Source organism: Callospermophilus lateralis, chromosome 1, assembly GCF_048772815.1.
Source record: "Callospermophilus lateralis isolate mCalLat2 chromosome 1, mCalLat2.hap1, whole genome shotgun sequence".
NCBI classification, from domain to species: Eukaryota; Metazoa; Chordata; class Mammalia; order Rodentia; family Sciuridae; genus Callospermophilus; species Callospermophilus lateralis.
This window is the reverse complement of record NC_135305.1, coordinates 217,372,717-217,379,240: the sequence shown is the minus strand read 5'-3', so window position 1 is coordinate 217,379,240 and position 6,524 is coordinate 217,372,717.

Genomic DNA, 6,524 nt, shown 5'->3' with positions numbered 1-6,524 from the left:
TTATGCTTTAAACTGCTTACGTTTAAAGAAGAATTCTCAGTGACATTTCTTAAATTCCCTCTATGAACACAGAATAAATTTCATAGGTCTCTGAGCAAAAACTTCGCATTTCAGACCCATTCAGTATAGCCATTCCAATGACCTTGCTGATCCTCAATTTGAGAAAGCAATGCTCCCAATAGTATCTCCAGCATCTCTGTGTGCCTCCTAACACTCACTCACTGAACTAGGCTTCCTTCCTAATGAGGTGGTCTTGCTAATAGTGCTACTGAAATTAATTCCCTCTTCACATCTAATGAGCAGTGAGAACTGAGGATCTTTCCTCATGAATGACAGGAGTCATTCCCAGAAACAGAAAGGGGCCTCCTAATACAGATGACTCTGGAAAGAAACAGAGGTGTGATTTCCACTGAACTGGAACCAGCATTCTGAAGAGCTGTAAGAACAGGTTGATATTTACTGTTGTATGATCTTAAGCATGCTGTGTGATCAAGAGTGCTCTTGATGTTGTTCTGTAGGCACCACAAGATTATGGATCTACCCCTCTCCTTTCCAGCAAGTTACACAACCCATCAAATCACCATATTCTCATTCAAAATTTCCTGTCACATGTGAAGAAGTAGCTATGTATTTGGTATTTCAGCAGATACCACCATGTAGCTCCTTTCCATGTAGTATGGAAAAAAATGACCCTAGTTTCTCTCCTACTAGCAGGATTCCTCCAATGATGTCTCAATACACTGCAATCATTCTGTATTCAAATTCAACAAATGTCCTCATAGATTCTTATTTTTGCTTATCAAGTAATTGCTCATTTCACTCCAGAAATTTTTTTCTTATGTCTTTTTATGGGTGTTAACAGCAAACAAAGTCTTTTTTTAAAATTTTAAATAATTTATTTATTTATTCTATTCTAGGATCCAATCGAAGTTCACATGTTGCCTTTAGTTATCATGACTTGTTGAACTTCAGTCTGGGACAATTCTTCAGCCTTTATCTTTCACAACCCTGACATATTTTATGAGTCAGAGTTTATTTTAAAAGGATGTCCATCAATCTGAGCTGTGAAAATGTTTTATACTATAATCTTTGTAGGGTCTTACACCTTTCAGAATTACACACACACACACACAAACACACACACACACACACAAAAGACACACTTGGCAAGAAATTAAATGAACCCAGAAGCAGTACATTTCAAGAAGCATGATTAGCAGAAACATCAGCAGACAAGGCCTGTTTAGCAGATATGGACTGCCTTCTTAAATAATAATTTTCTCCTGATTATAAAAGCAGAAAACAAGTATTAAAGACCTCTCCCCTATTAATCACCTGCACTTTCTCCCATCCTACGAAGAAGGCCACCACCAGAATAAAAGCCCACCACATCACAAAGTGCTCATTTGCAGGTGCCATTTCATGAAATAAACTTTTAGCCACAGAAACATCAATGAGACAATGAAATAGTAAATGCCAAACCTTAATTCCTCCACAGAGACACTAAATTAACGACATATATGGACCAAGTTGCCTTTGTGAGAACTCCAAGAACTAGTTAAGAGATATTAGCACATCATAGAAACACAAATTCAGAAAGAGGTGAATAAAAATGGACAAGAAATGTTGTTGTATTTGCCCACCAAGGACCTACCCCCTCCCAGAAGCAGAATGGCACAATCAGGAGAAATTTCCCAAGTTCTGCCTTGAAAGAAGAAGGAGAAGGTGGAATATTCATGTAAAGTTGTATCTTTCTAGTAGGCTTATGCCTTGCCTGACTTAGAGCACTAAAGAGAAAGATACACAGAAAAATGTTAAGGCTCATACATTACCAGAGAGACTGTAGTACCACAAACAGATGACAGGTGGGACAAGAGATGATGAGCTCTGAGAGCAAAGGCAAACCTCTTTAATGGTGAAAATTACACAAAATTACAATTTTCTCTGGGAGAAAATTCATTCTCTGAAAAAGTTTGAGAATTTCTAGGCTTTTTTATTGGCAGGGCAGGGGGACAGGGAGAGCCTTTGGGGATTAAATCCAGGTCTTCCCATATGCTGGGCAAATGCTCTATCACTGAGCTACATCCCCAACCCTAAAATTTCTATTAGTCTGTGGTGAAATTCTTCCACTACATGAAATCAATCCATAAAAACTGTGAGAAGTAGCTATTTTCTCAAAAGCCAAAAACTCAACAAAGAGAATAAGGCATGCAAAAAAATATGGAAACATGGCCCAACCAGAGAAATAAATTAAATATTCATAAACTTACTGTGAAATATTCTTTAAAGAAATTAGATCTATGATTTATCTGACAAAAATACAAAACATCCATGTGAAGGATAGTCAGTAAGCTAAAAGAGAACACAGACAACAAAATCGGGGAAGCAATGCATGAACAAAATGAGAATATTAGCAAATACCTATAAAATATTAAAAAGCAACAAAAATTTTGGAGTTGGAGAATCAATAAGTAAATTGAAATATTTAATAGTGTCATAATAGACTCAATCAAGCAGAGAGACATAATCAATGAACTTTGTTGCAGTAATTCACGTGCAGGTCAGCATGGGAAAAGAAAGAAGAAGCAGAGCAAGCGAAGCAGCAGCAGCAAAAAAAAAGTCCTTTATTGTGTACAAGCAATCTTTTTATAGTATTGTGAACAAAGATGGCAGCCTTCTAACATCAATAAATCAGGTCCTTCAGCTAATTAAACATAGCACACAGAAGTTTTACTTTTTAATCAGAAGTGACCCACTTCTCGTGGCTAATCTACTCTCAGCCTGGAGTATACTGAGCTCTGCTCTTTGTTTAGAACAGATTAAAAAAATTTTCTCAGCGCCCTCCAAGCCCACTTGGCAGAACATCCCGTTTGCAGGCAAGTTCTCCCAAGAACAGCAGACATCTCGTTTTCAAGCATGTCTGTTGTCACCTATCTAAACCTTGAAGGAGGCTCTCCTTTGCAAGCAGGCCCTCCCAAGGACACCAGACATCTCGTTTTCAAGCATGTCCACTGTTACTTATCTAAACCTTGAAGGAGCCCCTTGTTTGCGAGCAGGCCCTCCCTAGGACAGCAGACACCTCGTTTTCAAGCATGTCCGCTGTTGCCTTTCTATATCTCGACAGAATATCCTGTTTGCAGGCAAACTCCATCAAGGACAGTAATAGTAATGCAGTCACATCTGATTCTCTACAGAACTTAGGAATTCATCATTTGAAATTATTGAATCAGTGAAGCAAAATAAAAAGGAACAAATAAAAATGAAGAGATCCTATTAAGCTGAATTTTTTTCATTAGGGGAATTTCAGAAAGGGAACAGGGTTGAAGGGATAGAGATTCAACTTTTTAAAATAATGATTGAAATTTTAAATTTCTCAAATTTGAAGAATAGACATACATATCCAAACACTAAATAAACTCTGATAAATCCAAAGACACCCATAATGAGATATATTACACTCAAATCATCAAAATTCACAAAGATTGAACCATGGCAGCATCAAGAAAAAGCAATTCATCATGTACAAGAAAGATCCTAAAGAATTACCAGCAGATTTCTTAGTAAAATCCTTGGGCATCTTAAAAAGTCTCAAGCTCAAGCCACACGCCAGTTCAATAAATCAGAATGTCTGGGTGAGACTCAGGCATCAATGTTTTTAAAGATCCCTTAGTGCTTCCCATAAAGGCAATCTGGAGGACCAGTAATACACATCCTAATAGATAACCTGCACAAATAAATTTTTGATAAATGCAAATTTTATATGGTAAAGACATAGAAGCTACTGAAAATATATTAATTATAAGAAATTTTAGTATACAAAAAGAGAGTTGCTCATCTTTCTGAGATTCTTGGATAATTAATAATAAAGTACAGAAGTTTGCATAAGTATAACAGAATTCAGAAATGCATGAGTGAGCTGTACAAAGAATACAGAAACTCCCACAGTTTCACTAAACACAGTTTTTTTTTTAAAAAAAAGCAATATTTAGATATGAAATAGGAAGAGGAATGAAAACCACAAGTTTGAAAATAACGTGATGAAGGAGGTGAGTTTTGCAGGCCTAGATGTTTACTTTTTTGCCTTTGAAAACCAGCACTGCAAATAGATGACACAGGTCCTGAGACTAGACTATTTTTCTGAAGAGCCTCCACATAGGCCTCTTGATGTCCATGTTTCTAAGGCTGTATATGAAAGGGTTAAGCATAGGGGTGCCTACAGTATATGCTACCAAGGCCACTGCACCCTTCCTAGGAGAAAGTGAGACAGCTGAACTGAGATACACCCCAAGGCCCGTCCCATAAAATGAGCAAACAACTGACAGGTGAGACCCACAGGTAGAGAAGGCTTTCTATTTCCCACCTGATGATGGAACTCTCAGAGGAAACTATTTTATAGTTAGAGAAGAAGATCCCTGAGATAGGAAGAAAACCAGAGATGGCACCAACAAAAACATGACTAAGTTATTGGTAAATGTATCAGAATAGGCAAGGTTGAGGAGCTGAGAAGGGTAACAGAAGAAATGAGAAATCTCCACATTCTTGAAGTAGGTAAGTTGTAACACCATTGAATTATGCAGCTAGGAGACCAAAAGGCTGATGAGAACTGACAACAAAACCAATGAGTCACAAAGGCGAGGGTGCATAATGACCTGGTAGTGTAGTGGATGGCAAATGGCTACAAACCTGTCATAGTCCATTACAGTTAGAAGCAGACTTCCAAACATCCAAAAAGCATAAAAAAGACATCTGAGTCAGGCAGCCTTCATAGGAGATGATTCTGCTATGTGTTTGGATGTCCACAATCATCTTTGGGATCGTGGTAGAAATGAAATTGATGTCAGCCAAGAACAGGTTGGTGAGGAAGAAGTACATGGGGGTGTGGAGGTGGGAGTCAGAGCTGACAGCCAGGATGATGAGCAGGTTCCCAAGCACTGTGACGAGGTACATGGACAGGAACAATCCAAAGAGGAGGGGCTGCATTTCTGGATCCTCTGAGAGGCCCATGAGTGGAATTCTGAAACACATGTTATATTTTTTGATTCTATATTGCAGGGATACCTTTTGAGAAGGAAAAAATGGTTGAAAAAAGTAAAAAAGCAAACCAGTACACAGTGCTGTCTATTATTTTGGATTAAAGCAATTCACTAGTAAAGTCCTTTTGTTTGAGGGCCATATATCCTCAGCAATATTTCTTAGTTGTGACACACCCAAACATCTTAGAACTCTGTCATCGTTTATTTTTGTGGTATTCATCTTTTTCTATACACATCAATCTTAAAGACACTCAACTGAAGTATATTTTAAAAGCAAAAGCATTAGAGATAAATATGTAATTATGGTAAAATATTCTTTTAAGAAAGAAACAAAGATAATTATCCTTTCACCTTTGAGAAAAAGACCATTCTAATTAAAAGAAAGTAAAAACTATTTTATTCAAATATAATGCAAGAAATTCTCTTGTTATATATTATTTATAAGCTCTATAAGTGCTAAAACCAAAGTATCTGGATTCTAACTCAAAACCAAATATTCATAATCATAAAGCACTTTTATGTGCCAGTTATTGTCATGGATTTTCATCCTTTTTTGGCCTTCTGACTTTGCTTCTTTATGAAATTAAGTGCTCACTCAAAACTGTAGGATGTATGTTTTTAATTCATCTCTAATATAACATCTAACCTTGGCCTGATATACTTCAAATTTTGACAAACATGTTTTGATTAAATATACTAAATCATACAGCATCTCCAATCTCATAGATGTCATCAATGTATAATAAAACCCAAATCATTAAATACATAATAATTAGCATTTAAGAAATATTTTCTAATAATTCTCATTTTATTGAGTATTAACTTATCAATCCTATGCAATCTCAAGGAAACATCTGGTATTTCATACTTCTTTGTGTTCTCTCACTCTCTCTCTTTTAATTTTGTGATGGCTTGGTTAATCTGTATTGAGAATCAGATAGCATAATTATCTCAAGTTAATACTTTTGCCCCTAGAATGAACTGACAGAGGTGTCTCAAATCTCCAACAATAACCACATTATTAGACTTCAAGTGTCCAAATCCCCCTTGCAAACACACCCCATAAAGCAGGACATTCCATGGGACTACTCCTAGTAGCTGAGGACAAAGACCAGACTCTCTTGGATAGGGCTGAATTTTCACTACACACATCACAACTTGGGCTTCAAACAAGACTCTCTTGAAGCAAAATGAGCATAGTTGTTGGAACATCTACCTTCAGCATACCTTTTATGTAACAAATAAACCCTATCAGTCTGAGTGTGCCTATCATTTGGAGAAGCCAGTATTGGGTTGAGATAGATTGTTTTAAAAAATAACCAATCTGCGCTGGGTGTGGTGGCATACACCTATAACCCCAGTGACTCAGGAGGCTAAAGCAAACACTGCAAGTTTGTGAGGGCCCTCAGCAATTTAATGAGACCTGGACTCAAAATAAAATTAAAAGCAGCTAGTGATGCAGCTTAATGGTAAAGTACCCTGAGTTCAAGC